General features: G+C 43.7%; 1 protein-coding gene across 2 annotated transcripts in view; it reads left to right on the forward strand.

Annotated features, from left to right (window-relative positions):
- The first annotated feature begins 5,270 nt into the window (after nt 1-5,270).
- Nucleotides 5,271-17,710, forward strand: part of SV2B (synaptic vesicle glycoprotein 2B) — a 229,158-nt gene continuing 216,718 nt past the window's right edge. The window contains exon 1 of one of the 2 annotated variants that reach the window (XM_049906115.1): nt 5,271-5,428. The gene's annotated coding sequence lies outside the window, so the exon portion shown is untranslated. Of the gene's footprint in view, nt 5,429-6,451; nt 6,471-17,710 lie in introns of those variants that run through there. The other variant, XM_049906117.1, reaches the window with a different exon arrangement.

Genomic DNA, 17,710 nt, shown 5'->3' on the forward strand with positions numbered 1-17,710 from the left:
TAAAACCAGAATTATTACTAGAAATAAAGAGGACATATCTTAGTGATAAAAGGATTAATTCAATAGAAATTCATAACAGTATTAAATGTATACAAAAACCCAGTGCCGTCGAGTTGATTCTGACTCATAGCAACCCTATAAGACAGAGTAGAACTGCCCCATAGAGTTTCCAAGGATCACCTGGGGGATTTGAACTGCCGACCTTTTGGTTAGCAACCATAGCACTTAACCACTACACCACCAGGGTTTCCATTAAATGTATATGAACCTAAAATAGAGCTTCAAAATATATGAAACAAAATATTGACAGACATAACAGGAAAAAAAAAAAAAAGAAAAGATGAAACCACAATCATAGTTGGAGACTTTAACACACCTCTTTCTGTAACTGATAGAAAAAGAGGATGAAAAAACCAGTAGGGATATAGAATATTTGAAAAACCTGAATAACTGGTTTCATGGATTGAATTGTGCGCCCCCAAAATATCTGTCAACTTGGCTAGGCCACAATTCCCAATATTGTATGATTGTCCACCATTTTGTCATCTGATATGATTTTCCTATGTGTTGTAAATCCTACCTCTAGGATGTTAATGGGGTAGGATTAGCGGCAGTTATGTTAATGAGGCAAGGCTCAATTTACAAGATTAAGTTGTATTTTAAGTTAATCTCTTTTGAGATATAAGAGAGAGAAGAGAGCAGAGAGGCAGGAGGACCGCATACCACCAAGAAAGCAGTGCTGGGAGCAGAGCACGTCCTTTGGACCCTGGGTTCCTGCGCAGAGCAGCTCCTCCACCAAGAGCAGATTGATGATGAGGACCTTCCTCCAGAGCTGACAGAGAAACCCTTCCTCTGGAGCTGGCACCCTGAATTTGGACTTCTAGCCTACCAGGCTGTAAGAAAATAAACTTTTCTTTGTTAAAGCCATCCACTTGTACTATTTCTGTTATAGCAGCACTAGGCAACTAAGACAACAGACTTGACTTAAAGGATATATACAAAAGCACTTCATTCAATGTAATTCCCCATGTTAATCTGATAAAAGAAAAAAAAACATACAGTCATCTCAATAGATGAAAAAAAAATTGAAAAAATTCAACCCACATTTATGGTATAACTTTCAACAATTTAAAAGTAGATGACAAACCTTTTAATCTGAGAAAGGGTAAAACAACAAACAAACAAACAAAAACTACTTATGGTGATCATCTACTTAATTGCAAGAATATTTTCACCTTGAAGTTAGCAATAAGATGATTCTGTCCACTATCATCTCTTTTACAGTTAACGCCATCCATAACAGTGTGAAAACTTATTTTCTGAATTTCAGAATAAGGCAAGGATGCCCAGTATCACCACTTTTATTCAACATTGTATGAGAGGTACCAGCCAGAGCAATAAGACAAGAAAAGATATAAAAAATTGCAAAAAAGAAAGTGAAACTGTCTTTAATCACAAATGATTTTCTGTTCATAGAAAATCCAAAAGAATTTATAAGTATTAAAATTTATAAACTAGTCATTAATAAATGAATTTAGCAAGGATATAAAGATACAGGATAGTGCTATACTTTATATATAAAGGAAAAGTATAAAATAAACTTTATTTTGATAATGGATATAAGAGCAGTATGAAGTAATTTTACTTTCAAATACTAGTAATAAATAATTGGAAAATGAGTTAAAATACCACTTACAATGGAATCAATAACATCAAACATGTAAGTGTAACACTAACAAAATATGTGCAAGATCTCTACACAGAAATTTATAAAACATTTCTGAGAAAAATTAAAGAAGACTTAAATAAACAGATATTTATACAATATAAAGGATTTGAAGACAATAGTAATAAAAGGTTGATTTTCACCAAATTGATCTATAGATTTAAGGCAATTTTAATCAAAATCTCAGCAGGGTGTGTGTGTGTGTGTGAAAATTGGCAAGTTTTTTCCAAAATTCATGTGGGAAAGCTAAGGACCTGAACTAGCCAAGACAATCTGTAAGAGGAACCAAGTTAGTGGAAGAACATTACCACATTTCAAGACTTAAAACAAACATAAAGCGATTAGACAGTGTAGTGTTGGTACAAATTGATGTGGACATAGACCAATGATGTAGAATGGAGAATCTAGGATTAGATTCACATAGAGGTGGTTACTTGATTCATGACAGTCACTATTGCAAGCTAGTGGATAAAAATGACCTTTTCCATAAATGGTCTGTAGCATATGGTTATCTATGGGGAAAACAAAAGCAAAAACAAACTTCAAATCTACTTCACACCATACACAAATAGAACATAGATCAATATATAAAAGGTAGGACAAAAAGACTTCTAGAAGGAAAAAGGTGAGTAGGTGCTTGTCCCTGAAGTAGATAAAGATTTCTTAAACACAACACAAAAAAGCTAATCGTAAACAATATAGATGAATCTCACAGACATTATTTTGAATAAAAGAAGCCATACACCAAAGAGCACATAATGTATGCTTCCATTAATATGTAGTTCATGAACAGGCAATATTCACTGATGGTAAGAGAGGTCAGAATAGTGGTTATATCTGGGCAGTTAGTGGTTATTGTCTGGGAAGGGGTATATACGAATCTGTTCTATACCTTAACTAGGTGGTGGCTATACAATACGTAAATATATATGTATGTTTATAAAGCACAGATCAATTATTTATATATAAGATTAGCGTGCTTTATTAAGTGTATGTTATATGTCAATAAGAAAGTGAAAACAAAAGAGTAAATATAAGTAAAGCACTTAGAATTATGTCTGGCACATATTAAGCTCAGTATAAAAGATATTTTTACTGTCATTTCTCTTCACCTTCTCTTCTACCTCAACTCTTATACCCCCTTCTTTTCAGCACAGGTGTAGCTTTTGCTGTTCCCTGACTCTTGTGGTGACTTATTGCTCCCTTCTCAGTGCTCCCACTCAGGTACTGATTAAATACTTATTGAGTAGACACTCCTTGTGCTATATGCCATGGAGAGACATGATTTTCTGCAGTGGCTTCGTAGTGAGGAAGATAGGTATGAGACAGCTAACTTTATTAACAAGTATTGGGTGCTTTGGTAGAGGGAGTAGTGGCAGTTCTAGCCACGTGGAGCAGGAAGAACTGATTTATTCCAAGGATGAGAGAAGCTTCTTTGAGGAAGAGATGGTTCAACTGATAACCATTCGGTTTTAGGAAGAGCTAAAAGGATTAGGCCACTACCTGTGCAGGGGCGTAACTAGGGTACAGCAGGTACGGCAGGTATTGCACCGGCGCTGGGTGCAGGGCGCCACTGAGCAGTTTTTATTAGCTCAGTATGGCCAGCGGCGTATCTATGGAAAATGGTGCCTATGGCAAGCACTGAAATTACGCCCCATTCAAACATCTGACACCCCTCTTAGATAGCTTTACCATAATATTAGCTCAAATACACAAGTCAAGCTCGTTAATCTTTTAATTAACACACCGCCGTGTTTGAGGAAGGACGTTGGGCTCTACCAGGTTATGGAAGCTGCTCAGTGGTGCCCTAGATACACCACTGCCTGTCTGTCAGTTTGTCATACTGTGGTTGCTTGTGAATTGCTATGGTGCTGGAAGCTATGCTACCCATATTTCAAATACTAGCAGCGTCACCCGTGGTGTACAGGCTTCAGTGGAGTTTCCAGACTAAGACAGACTAGGAAGAAATGTCTGGTGATCTACTTCCAAAAATTAGCCAAGGAAAACCTTATGGATCACAACAGAGCATTGTCCGACTTGCTTTGGATATGTCATTAGAAGAGTCAAGTAGAGGGCCGAGGAGGGCATGGGAGTTCCTTGATGAAATGGGTTGACACAATAGCTGCTACGATGGCTTTGTCCGTGCTGGTGATTGTGAGGATGATGCAGGATTGGGCAATGCTTCATTCTGTTGTGCATACGGTTGTCATGAGTCCGAGTTGACTGGAGAGCAGCTAACAACCAGAGGGTTGGGGAGGAAGAGAACATTCCACGCAGAGGGAACAGTATATGCAAAGATCTGGAAGTGAAGGGTGAAGCATGTCTAAAGAATGAAAAGTTTGGAATGGCTGGAGTATTGGGGAAAAGATGAGGGTAGAAGGGTGAGGTCATGGGGGTCCGCAGGAGTCTGCTCTTGGATGGCTAAAGGAGATGCCTTAGAGTTTGGGCTTTTCTAAGGACGTTAGGAAGCCAGTGTGTGGTTTTAGGTAGGAAGGAGTCAAGATCAGACTTACATCTTAAGAAATGCCTCTAGGAGGCTGAGCTGTTAGGAAGCCTGATGAAAGATGACAGAAGCCTGAACTGAAAGATGACAGAAGCCTGAACTAGGGAAATAGCAGGGGAGCTGGAGAGCAGTGCCTTGAATTCTAGAGAGAGTGAAGAGGTGAAAGTGAAGGCCTTGTGATGGCCAGGATGTGTTAGCTGGGGAGGAGGGAAGAGTCTTTCAGGACATGCCTGCATTTCAGCACTATTAGAAAAGGGACATAGTTCCAGATCCTAGAGGAGGCCAGGCATCTGAGGGGTCATGTTTGATTTTGCCTCCTTATTTCCAATGTCCTGTCATTGCTGGTCATTTCCTCCTAGAAGGATCCTTATGTATTTTCATGCAGAGTGAGCTTAATTTGCCGAACTCAAAATACAGGAATATTTCTGAGGGACGGGTAGGAAGGTGGGAGACAGAGGTGGGGGACTTTGCTTAGTGCATCAAGTCCCCCAACTTATCCCCCCCCCCACGCCGCTCCCGCCCTGCAAGCCCCAAGTTCTTTTCAGTTCCCTGGTGGAGTAACAAGGAGTGAGCGATTTCACCACACCCATTAGCTAAGATACTTTGGGGATGGAATTATCAGAGGATTCTCCTTCCAGGATTTTGAGTCCTGTCTTCTGAGACGTTCTGGTTAGGAGTTGGTGAGAGGGGGTGTGGATTGACAGCATCCCCTGGTCCCGGAAGGGATGGAGACTGCGAGATGACGACAGTAAGCCGTTGGGGATGAGACTGGAGGAATACGAAGTTTGATATCCTTTGGGTTGCAAATCCAGAGAGCCTGGGACCCCACTGGGTCGCTTCTCGCCGGGCTATCCCAAACACGCCTCCTTGAATCCAAAGGGGATTTATTTAGAAGTAAAGAGCTGCCGGTAGCGAACGCGCCTCAGGAAGAAAGCAGGTTAGGATCTGATCCTGCTGAATACAGGATCTGCGCTCCTTCGCTCCGGGTACTCGGTGGGGCGGGGGCGCGCGGCGCGCTGCGCCTTGGCGGGCGGTGGCGGCGATGGCGTGGGCGCAGTGATGCAGGTGTGACACCCGCCGGCCCCTGCGTCCCCTGGAATCGCCCCAGCGCCGCGTTCACCGAGCTGCAGGCTGGGCTGCCGGGACCGACTCTGCTCTGCATTCGCCCCAAGGCGGCCGCTGGTGGGTTTCCCACCCAGGTAGGGACCGGTGTTGTTCCCTTTGGTGCGTGCCGATCCGGCTGAGGCGGGGACCGTAGCGCGCCTGGGGCACACCCATCAGGACTGAAACATACACGCTGCAACAAACAAAAACGATGGTAATGCTGAGTTTTGTTTAGAGTAAATGGCACAAAAGACAGGTGAGAGCCTTGAAAGCGGGCGCAGGAAAGCAAGGACTTGCCGGCTGCCCTGCGCTGCGCGCTTCTTTGAAGGTGGCAGCCCCCAGGGCTGTTTTTAAACCCTCTTTGAATTGTGAGCTCCATAGGTAGTTTTGCAACTTAGGCTACTGACATTTATAGCTCTGTTTACATAAGCTTCCGAGCCATCGCTTTTAGTTTCAGTTCTATTCCTATTAGATTGTGTTGTTTTTGCTGATTTGTTCTTAAAGAACAGCTTAAAAACATGCTTACACTTTGTGGCTCTTGGGGTTGGCGTTTGTGAGTGTGTATTTCTGTATATAAAGAGCGCCCTCCCCGGGCTTGGGAGCCCTTTCTTAGGGACACCGAGGGGATTTGTTTATGGATGGGTTTTAGCGCAGGAAAAGAACATGATTTGTTCTGCAGGGGTGGGTGAGCAAATGCGTTTAGCTGGGGAGGAGCGAGGCACTGCTGCTTCTTCCGCAGGCGGGTGTTAACATATCTCTCCCGTCCAGGGTTCAGTCCGGCTGCTGAAACACAATCCTTTACCCAGAAATCGCGGACACAAACTAGCTCGGTTAAAAGGTAACTTAACGTTGGTGTCCTGCACCCTGAACAAGAGCAGCCCGGGTGGGTGGGGCGGGGCGGGTCGGGGCGGGGCCCTGGGGGGGTGCCCGCTTGTTTTCTAAGCCTGGGCAGTAGGGGAATGTGGACGGCTCCAGGCGCAGGAAGTGGCAGGTGAGGAATGAAAAGTGTGTGAGTATGGGGTGAGGGGGCATTGTAGCCAGCTCAGCAGTCATTCCGGTCTCCATGGTCTCGTCTGTGTTTCTGCTTCCTCCCCTTTTTGGAAGAGGTGATTTGTCCTGCTTGCCTCCGTAGATGCGGTAGGTACAATATAGGCTCATTATACATCTTTCTTGACTCAGCAAATACTCACTGAGCACGAGTATGTGCCAAAGGCCGTCTTAATCCTTGGGGTTGCAGAGAGGATGAAAACAAAGTCTCTGCTCCCCAGAAGCTGACACCTGGTGGGGGAGAAGCACCTGTAATTAGGAGGTGTGAAAAGTGCTATCATGGAGGTAAGAAAACCAGTGAGAGCAGAGAGGAAGAAGGGATTAATTGTGGCCGTGGTTCTTTTTACAATGAAGCCCTTATTGCTTAGGCATTACATGGATTTCAGCAGGGATAGACAGAGTCCCTTTCCTGGTGACTTGGTCTGTGAGTGACCAGCATTGCTCTCCTGCCCCATCGCCATCACTGCTACTGGATGGGCAGAGGTTTGAAAGTCCTGGCAGGGCTGGGTTTGCAGTATGTGACTGGACCCCAGTAGATGTAGACTGATATCAATCAAGGAGCACGTGCAATGCAGGCTAAGGATTTTTTTGTGTGTTTGTTTTTAAACTTTTTTCGGGATGGTTTTCCTAAATTCAAGGACCATGGGGGTTTCCAAGCAGCAATTCACAAAGCAGGGACTCTGGAAAATTCTGAGGGCATCTCAGAGCAGAAGAACTTCTGCCTCTTTCACCCTGGGCCCCTGATCTGTCTTTGGTGGTCCCAGCCGAGTTCAAAAAGAGAGCTCTGACCCTAAAAAGAGAGCTCTGACCCTGGTTATCTCTAAATGGGCAAAGGGAAGTGGCTACTGCCAGTCTGCTCTGGGAGAGAAAAATCCAATCTCACAGGTATTTCTTCTGGGACAAGGGCTGTGGTGGGCGATAAAAACAGATGGACTGCAGAGCTCTGGGCTGCGCATGTTTGCAGGGATGCGTGCAAATGCACTTTGTCATCTAAACCATCGTTAAGGCATTAAAAAAAACAGCCTGGTGCACTGCGAGAGCGTGGGCTTTGATGCGCAAACCGACCTGGATGTTTACCTTAGGCAAGTTATTCAGCTTCTCTTTGGGCTTTGGTCTTCTGATCTGTAAAATGGAGGAAACAATAGGGTTGCTATGATAATTACACAGTAGGCACTTAAAAACATTTGTTCCGTGGTAAATAAGTTCGTATATAATGTGCCTAGCACGAAGTAGGTATTTAAGAAATGGCAGTTCATTCATTAATTCATTCAGGGAATATTTATTGAATACCTCCTGTGTGTCAAGCAACGTTTCATGAGTAGGGAATACAGAATTGAACCACAACAATGACAGTTTTTTAAAAAAAGCCCCTAAATGTAAGGAGCTTGAGTTAATAATGAGTGTGTGTGTGAAAGCTAAAGAACAAATAAGCAAGCAATATATAGTGTGTCAGTTGATGATAAATTGTAATGGAGGAAAGCAAAGCAGGGCAAGAGAAATAGCAAGTATTGGCAGATAAGTGACATTTGAGCAGGTCCCTGGGGAAGTAAGGGAACAAGCCAAATAGACATATGAGGAAGAAAGTTCTAGGCAGAGTAACAGCACCTGCAAAGACCCTGAGGCAGGAGAGTGACGTGTACATAAGGAAAAGAGAAGGAGGCCAGGGAGGCTGTAGTGAGAGAAGAGAACAACAGTAATAGATGAGGTCAAAGAGGTCAGAAGGCAAGATTATTAAGGCATGGCCTCTTACGATTTGTATTATTTACTAAGATACATGTCTGGAGTTCTTGTTTAGGGAACTGGCTGAAATCCCAAGCTCTATGTTTAGAAAAAGGTTGGTTGGCAGACATTGGTACCTGTAGTCATTCAAAGCATAACTAACGCAGTAAGCTTTTTTTTTTTTTTAAGCAGGAGGCATAAATCTCTGCAGGGCAAAGGGAAGCATAGGAACTCAGGGAGGCCCACAATGCAATGTTTAGATTTGTTTTCTCAATATCAAGAACTGTATCTGTGCTTCCCTTTATCCTTGGTATCACATTTCTTTGTTTCCATTCCCCCCACAGTGAAAGAAAGGGTCTTCTTTAGTAAATTGCCCAGTAGATATCGCCCTTACTAGCTTGTATGTTTTTCTTTGAGAATGATTATAGTTTCTATGATTATGGAAAGGTGTTAGAACCATCTGGAAATAAACTGGCCTTGGGGTACCATGGAATTCATTTCCATAAGATCATATGAGGAATTTATTTAAGGCTCCCAGCTTGTAGGCTTAATATAAAGACCACAGTTTGCTGGTCTGCCCTTCTGAGACTTGGTTTTTTTAGAGAGAGCTGTTTTGGGATTTGAGAGCTTCGTCACACAGCTGTCCTTGGTGCAGTGGGGCTACTGCAGTGCATCCTGTGAACAAAACTGCGTGCCTGAGAACCTCGTGAAGGTTCCTGTGAACTAAGGTGTAGTGAGGCTGGGTCAACGTCAGGGTGGCTGGTTGGCTGCCCCCCAAATCTGTGATTATCCCCCTTCCTAGGTCTGCCTTTTAGTCTTGCTGGCTCAGAAACCTGATCTGTCACTCACTGTGACCTTGCTTACCAGCATGCCAGTCTATTGATTTGCAATGACTGAGACTCTGTGTGGCATGGCTAGTACACCTTCTCCCTGAAGACCCTCATTCGTGAGAACCAAATTACAAAGAGAAGGTGCCCTTGTGAGCAAGTATTCAGACCAAAGCAGGTTACATGTGTACCCTAGGGATTGATCATACACATTAGGGCTGATCTTTCCGGTGAGACTACATAACAAACCACTCCAAAGCTTATTGGCTTGAAACAACAACTGTTTATTATTTCTCATGTGTCCATGGGTTAACCTTGGAGTTCTGTTGAAATGGATTGGGCTTGGCTGATTTCATTTGAGCTTGCACATGTGTCTTTGTTCATCTGATGGAGTGGCTGAGGGCTGGTTGGTCTAGGATGGCCTCAGCTGGAATGGTTTGGCTCCGCTGCATGTGGTTTCCCATCCTCCAACAGGCTAGCCTGGACATGTTGACATGGCAGGAGTCCAAGAAAGAGTAAAACCTCAGTGGCCTCTTGAGGCCTAAGCTTATAACTGGCACACAATTACTTCATCTTGTCTATTGACCAAAGTAAGTCACAAGGCCAGCCCAGAGTGATGGGGTGGGGAAACAGACTTCATCTCTTGATGGGAAGAGCTATATTGTCACATTGCAAGGAGCAGGGGTTCAGGTGGGGGAAGACTTGGGGATATTTTTGCAAACAGTCTACCATAGGGACCTTAATAATTAATGTTCCCTAGGCTAAGGCTCCTTCTGGTCTCTGCTTGAATGGGCACTGCTTGTAATTGCCCTTGTGACTCTCTTCTTTTTCTGTGTTTCCATGGCTGACCAACCATAGACCTATATGTTTTTAGATGGTCATTCATTCATCAAATATTTATTCAGTGCTCGCTTTGTGCCAGTCATGTTATAGGCAGGGGATATAGAAATAAAAAAACCAAGACCCATCCTCATGAAGCATTTATTCTAGTTAGGGGAGACAAATAATATATAAGTAAGCAGGCAAATTTGAAATATATCAGGTGGTACTAAGTACTATGAAAAACATCAAGTAGGGAAATAGGGATGGGTGGGGAGTATCTTTTTGGGGGCACTGGAAGGCACATGACAACAACAACCATTTTATATAAGGTAGTCAGGGTGACATGAAGGAAGTGGAAGATTGAGCCAGATGGATATCTGGGGAAAGACAGGAAGAGGAAACAATAAGTACAAAGGCCCTGAGGCAACAGAGTAATGGCAGGTTCTGGGTTCAGCAAGGTGGCTAGTGTAGATGGAACTGAGTGAGAGAGGGTGAGTGTGATAGAATATGAGATCAGAGAAGTACAGGGAGCCAGCTAATACAGGGTCTTATAGACCTTATATGGATATCGGCCTTTACTCTGAGTGAGATGGGAAGGTATTGGAGTATTTTGAGCACAAGGTGACGTGACGTAATTTATGTTTTGCAGTGATCACTTAGGCTCTAGAGCTCAGGACAGACTCTAGGGGTGCCAAGGTGGAAACTGGGAGATCAGTCAGGAGGCTACTGCAGTGATCCAGGTGAGAGATGATGGTGGTTTGGACCAGAGTGGTTAACAGTCAAGATGGTGGGAAGTGCTCAAATTCTGATATATTTGATGGTAGAGCAGACAGGATTGGCTGATGGATAAGATTTCGGGTACGAGAGAAAGAAAGGAGTTGAGGATGGTTCCAAGTGTTTTGGTCTGATCAACTGGAAGGTATAGCCCTTTACTGAGATGGGGAAGGAGCAGGTATGAGGCTCAACTGGATACAGCCAATGGGAGATGTCAAAGAGATAGTTGTATGTATGAGTCTAGAGTTCAGGGAGGGATTCAGGAAGGAGGTATAAATTTGAGTAACTGAGTCAATCAGCCAAGTTATTGCTGTATCACCAGTGCCTAGAATATTGCCTGGCGTATACCACTTGAGTCAGTTCCGACTCATGGCAACCCAGTGTGTGTCAGGGTAGAACTGTGCTCCATAGGGTTTGCACTCTGGGTAGACTCAAACCTCCAACCTTTCAGTTAGCAGTCAAGTGCCTTAACCATCTGCACCACCCAGGGACTGTCTGGCTTATGTTGTTGTTCTTGGGTGTTGTCCGGTCGATTCTGAAGTCATAGCGGCCCCAAGTGATAGAGTAGGCTTTTCTAGGCTGTAATCTTTACGGGAGCAGATCTCCAGGTCTTTCTCTTATGGAGCCGCTGGGTGAGTTTGAGCCATCAATGTTTCAGTCAGCAGCTGAGTACTTAACTGTTTGCGCCACCAGGGCTCCTTGCTTAGGTTATAGTATGTGCTAAGTGAATATTTGTTAAATGAGTGAATGAATGTTAAATCACTAGAGGGTGACTGTGAATATTTTCTTTGGTGGATATGAAAGTGTAAGTTCCTGAAGTTATTCCCTTTCTTTTTGGGGTCTTATGGGAGCCTTATTGTGGATCTCACGGATAAAAACAGACTTACAATGTGAAGCCTCCAATTGCTTGTATCTTAAAGAAAACAATGTGTGATGACAAGTAAGAAAGAGAAACAAGAGGAAACAAAAAATAGCTCATATTTTCAAAAAAACAGAAAAGATTCTTCAGAGAGAGGTGGCTGGAATTCAGGGGTGTGATGTTCTTGGGTTATTATTGTACTGCTCTTAATTTAAGATGAAGCAGGAGCAGAGAAGAATCCCGAAAAAGGGGGAAATTTATTTAAATTAATTTTATGCCGAGTGAAAAGAGTGTCACCAGCTTGCGAGAAATCCCACATCGCCAGGATCTTGCATAATGTGTTCTGTTTATAAAAGGAGAGAAATAGGCAATAGCCTTATAGGAAAAGGGGAGTACTGGAATGCCTTAAACTTCAGAGTGTGGGTGCTGTCCAGTTCCTCCCCATAGCGTGGCTGAGTATGTGTCAGTGTGAGCTTTGTTTGCAGTGATATTGGGGACGGGGGAAACTGAAACAAGAAGAAGCAGGTACTGCAATTGAAGGCTGTTTTCTCTCTCTCTCTGTGTGTGTGCAAGACAGACAGAGAAAGAGAGAGAGAGGGAGGCAGAGTGGTTCAATGATGGAAAAAAGAATCGAAACCCAGAAGGAAGTATGAGAAAGAGATGCCAAGTTGGCCTCCATTTTTATGTGTGGATACGGGGTCTGACCACGTGGGGTTTGAATGGAGCAGTGGAATGTGCTCTTTGGAATCAGACAGGACTGTGTTTGAACCCAGGCTTCCCTATTTTGTAGCCAAGTAAACTTGAGCAAGTCATTTCATTTCACTGAGCCTTGGTTTCCTCAACTGTAAAATGATGGTGGTTATGATCATGAAGATTGATAGTAATAATGCCCAAGTGCTCTGCAGCTTCTTTTATGCTCTTGGACTTGGAGAGACATTAGGGATACATGTTGAGTAAGGGATCACTGCAGTTACTAGCTGAGGGATTTAAAGATTTGATTGGAAGGGAGAATTGAGAACCTATTATTTAATGTTGGCAGAGCTATTTAGGAGATTATCTACAAGGGGCCCATGATGTTCTAAGTGAGACAAACCCATTTCTGTTGAGTCAATTCTGACTCAAGTGGACTCTAATGAGCCTTAGGGGCTAGAGAATTCAAAGGCCTCAGAGAGACTCCAACCTCCCATTCTCTGCAATAAGCCATTCCTACTAGCTCAGCTGTGCGATGTCCCATAGCGTGTTGGCATTTCATGTCGAAAATTTCTGAGTGACTTGGATTATGTGGAAGGATAAACTTTCCTATCAGATATTTCTGGATGTTGCTTCCACAAACTCTTCCCCATTGTCTTCTACTGGAAAAGTCTGCTGTTCTTCTTCCCGTATCAAGTATATAATAGGCATATAATGTGTATTTATTGGATGCAAAAATGGGTAAATGCTCTTGTGGTTGTTCTGTTGGCCAAGGCTCTTTCTGGTTTTTCTCCACTGGTCTCAGCAAGAAATGAGCATGTGTAAGTGACAGTGATAACGTAAGTCTCTGACACCTAGTAGGTGCTTAGCAGCTAATGTTTTCCCTTCCCTACCCTTGTACTTTTGCTGCTATTCTAGCCTCCTCTGGATTGAGAAGCTGGACACTGAGCTCCCAGATACACCAGCAGCAAAGCCCAATGCTCCCTTGCTGACCTGACCATTAATCCAACGGTGTCATCCAGCAGTATCTCCTGCCCCAGCAATGAAGAGCCACACCAAAATGCCCCCCTTCAGCTCACCACACAGAAGCCTCTAGTCCTATCAAATCTTCCTGGCATCTATAGAAACTCCCTGTACCACCCACTTCCCCTTCCCTTCAGGCTTTAGAGCTTGCTTCTGTGTTGGGTGGCAAAGGAGAGAGCACAACATTAACTTTCTTTTTCCAAAACGCAATTGGAAATTCTCCCCTAACAGGTGACTGTCGTACTGCTCAGAAACAGAGTTGACCTGAACTTTTTTAGGAGGTAGGTCAGAGGCCCATCTTTCTTCTCTCTTCCATTTTACAGATGGAAAACCCAAGGCAGAGAGAAGTGTACAGACAAAAGTACACTTAGAGAAGTGGGTGCATGACCCGGTTTCTTTCTCTCCCAGCTCCGCATAGATGTAAGAGATGGGATTTTGCCAGACTTTCAGATCTTTCTTGACTCACAGATGTCTGGGTCAGGAAGTTGGCTGTTCAAGCTGGGAGCTGGGCACCATTAACTGCTTCCTGGTCAAGTCAGGTGATAAGTGTGTTGGCAGAAGCTCTTGGCTTCTAAAGCTCATCTAGGCAGGCCTAGATGTTGAGTTTTTAATCCTGTTTTTGTGTTCTTTTCATAACGGAAACCTGTGATGAATACTCCTACAGAGAACACCAGGTACTAGAAAGTGTCCATGGGTAAATTCACCATCTATCATTACTCCCGAATTAATATTGCTGTGAATATTTCATGGGCAGGCTCCTTTTCAGGTCCAGAATAAGTTCAAGACAATGGAAAGACTTAGTTGAACTATAGAATCTTAGTGTTTCAGAGCTGAAGGGACCTTAGAAAGCTGGGAATCTAAACTCCTTGTTAGGCAAAGGAGAGAGCTGAGTGCAGAGAAGGAAATAATTTATTTACAGTCGTACTGTGAGTTGAAGGTAAAGTGAGGATCAGAACTTGGGTTGGGGCTGTAGCAACATAAGTTGATATGATGGTAAGAGTCAATAAAGAACAGTAAAGTGGGACCTGGATCCCTTTTATAATTATGCTGAGAAACCCTTTGAAAAGGCAGATGTGGCTTTCCCAGGCAGATGAGAGCCTGGTTAGGTCCCTCAGTAGCTTCTTGGGAAAGCTGTATTTCTCAGGGATTTTCCCTTCTGCTCCCCAAGCCCAAGCTCTGTGAGGACTGCTCTTGTTTTGCCTGCGGCTCCTGCCCTCCTGTCATGCATGGAATCTGACCACAGCCTCTCGCCTGCTCTGGGTGCAGCAGATGGCACTGAGGATGGAGCCAGCTGGTATGTGGAAGGCTCCAAGAGAGAGGAAATGGGCGTTGTGGGGTGGTCTGTTTTGGGCAGAGCCCTGGACCTGGGTGACAGGGCTGGAGAGGTCACAGCAATGTCAGGAGCTCCTGACCTCTGGCTCAAGGGATGCAATTCCAGGCATCAATAACTGTTTCCTGGCCCCACCCTTACAGTCAGTGATGAAGAAACACATCACATACAGCTGCCTAAAAGTCCACGAATTAATTGCTGTGACTTTCTTTTTATAAAAGCATAAGAATTAAACTTATTAATATCATTATTATGATAAATATTTTATTTGGTATTTAAATTAAATATTTAATAATTATTAAACACTTAAAATAATAAATATTTTAATAATGAAGAAGGTTCAGGGCCAGGCAACATTTCATTCTGCTATACATAAGGTTTGTATGAGTTGGAGTCAACTTGATGGCAACTAACAACAACAATGTTAATAATAATACATATTAAGGAAAGAAAATACAGGAAAGCCATGTAAATGCAGTAGCTTAAAAATTAAATCAATGATGTAAAGAGTGAACCTGAATGTAAGCTATGGACTTTAGTTGATAATCATGTATCAGTAGTGGTTGGTCAGTTATAACAAATGTCCCAAGCAGTGCAAAATGTTAATAGAAAAAATGTGTGTTGGGGAGGGGAGTATAGGAAACTCTCTGTAAACCTGAAACTGTTCTAAAAACAGAGTCTATTAAAAATTGAATTGATAGAAGATAAGCTTAAGTGGAGCTGTGAAAAAGTAGATGAGAAAGGGTCAGAAGCAACATGAAAACGAGGGGGATGTTGAGCCACCTTCTCACATTCTCACTCCCCATGATGCACGGTTTGTGTGTATGTTTGTGTGCGTGTGTGTTTGAGTGGTGCTGGCCACACCTCTGGCAGAGAAGCTGTGCTGGGCTCCAGTCCTCACATCACAAGGTTGGTGACCTTCTGCATCCCTCAGTGGCCTTGAGAAATTGTGGCCCAGTGTGAGGGATATTAAGGTCTGTGAGTGGTACAAACAATTTGCTCTAAAGGTTGGTGGTTCAAACTCATCCAGCGACACCACGGAAGAAAGGCCTGGGAATCTGTTTCCATAAAGGTTGTATCCAAGATAACCTTATGGAGCAGCTCTACTGTATAACAGATGGGATTGCCATGAGTCAGAATTGACTCAACAGTAATGGGTTTGGTTGGGTTTTGGTGTGGGATCTTGGGGCACCACATCAGGCTGCCAGAGGCTGATGTCACTTGTGCTGGTCCAGGAAACCTCCTTGTGGGCTCCTCCAGATCCCTTCCATTCACTGGCTAGTCCCGCAATGGGCTGTTTCATGTGTAGGAGATAAACTTCGTCTAGGTTAAACTAGGTGGTGTAAACGGTTAACGTGCGCAGCTGCTAAAGGAAAGGTTGGCCGTTCAAGTCCATCCAGAGACACCTCAGAAGAAAGGCCTGGCCATCTACTTCTGAAAACTGTTGAAAACTCTATGGAGTGCATTTTATTTTGACACACATGGGCTGTTGTGAATAGGAATCGACTTGATGGCAGCTGGCAGCAGTAGAAGTTTAAATGACTGCCATTTAGAGTTCATTACAGCACTTAGCCTACCTTCACCAATGCAGAGCTTGAAAGTTTAACTAGCAATTTATCCTAAGCTTATGGAAAAACCTGTGAGAGAATCAAGACGAGTGTTTCTCAATAACTTAAAAACGGAAAAGTCAAGACTGGACGAACCGTTGGATTGCCTGTTGCCCTGGAGCTCCTTCAGTGCAGAAAGTAGAGGGTTAATTATTCAGCTTTGTCTTATCTTTTGTTTTTTAATACTGTGCTTTAGATGAAAATTTACGAAGCAAATTAGTTCGTTATTAAACAATTAATACACAAATTGTTTTGTGACATTGGTTGCTAACCTCGTGATGTGTCAATACTCTCCCCTTCTCAACCTTGGGTTCCCGTGTCCATTTGTCCAGTTTTCCTGTCTTCTCCTGCCTTCTCGTCTTTGCTTGTGGGCTCGCGTGCCCAGTTAGTCTTGTATACGTCGTTGAACTACATGTGTTATTGTTTGTTTTATAGGCCTGTATAATCTTTGGCTGAAGAGTGAACTTCAGGAGTAATTTCAGCACTGAGTTAAAAGTGTCAGGGGGCCACACTCTCGGGGTTTACAGTTTTTCCTTATGATGAATATTACAGGAGTCTAAGCACTTCGAAGACACTAAGGTTCAGTATTTTCCCTTTTCCACAGTTTCTGACCTCTACCCAATAAGAGGAAAATATCTTATAAAATCTGGTTATGCTGTTGTTAGCTGCCGTCGGCCCCTGACTGTGGTGACTCCGTGCGCCATGGGATTAGACTGCTGTGATCCGTAGGGTATTCATTGGCTGATTCTTTGGAAGTAGATCACCAGGCCTTTCTTCCTAGGCCATCTTAGCCTGGAAGTTCAGCTGAAACCTCCTCAGCATCAGAGCGACATGCAAACCTCCACGGACAGATGGGTGGTGATTGCGCATGAGGTACCTTGGCTAGGACTTGAACCGGGGTCTCCCGAACGGAAGGCGAGAATTCTACCACTGAGTGACCACTGCCCTCGTAGAATCCCATACCGTTTTAAAACCAAGAGGCGTGCTCTGACACATGCAGGTTATGGAACCTTGGGTAAATTGTTTAATTTCTCTGAGCTTCATCTGTAAAATGGCTATAATAAGAAAGACCTACCTCCTGGAGTTGTTGAGGGGCCTTGAAGAAAATGATGGTTGTCAAGTGCTTAGCAGGGTGCATGGCACACAGTAGGTGTTTTCCCAGTGGACTGAAAACTCTCTGAGAGCAGGGACTGGGCCAGCCTTGGCCACCGTTGCAGCTCCAATGTCTTACACAGCCCCTGGTGCATAGTAGGTGCTCAGTGGTTAGTTATTTACCTAAAAGAAATCTGTAGATTTCAAAGGAGAAACGATGTATCCCTGGATTAGAGAACTGAGAAAGGTGGTGGAGGAAGGTAGAGGGTGTTTTTACATCTAACACATTGACTTTGAGGTGTTGTAGGGTTAATCTCTCAGTTCACTTAAAGGGTTAAAGTAAAATAATTTGCCAAAGAAGATGGGGGCGTTTCCTACCTCTAATGCAGGTGCTAGGGATTGCTCTATATTTGGATGGTGACTATCTTGTCTGAGGGTTAATCTTCTTTGTCCTAGCCATCCAGCCGGGGGATTATCCTGCTTTAAACTCCAAGCCTCCCTGGCCCTGACAGTGTGAGCAGTGTGTTGCCAAGGCCCAGGGTTTGATCCAACATCCAAAGCTCCCTTGTGTTTATTTAATCCCACTC

The sequence above is a fragment of the Elephas maximus genome, chromosome 13 (genome assembly GCF_024166365.1).
Source record: "Elephas maximus indicus isolate mEleMax1 chromosome 13, mEleMax1 primary haplotype, whole genome shotgun sequence".
In the NCBI taxonomy this organism is placed as follows: domain Eukaryota; kingdom Metazoa; phylum Chordata; class Mammalia; order Proboscidea; family Elephantidae; genus Elephas; species Elephas maximus.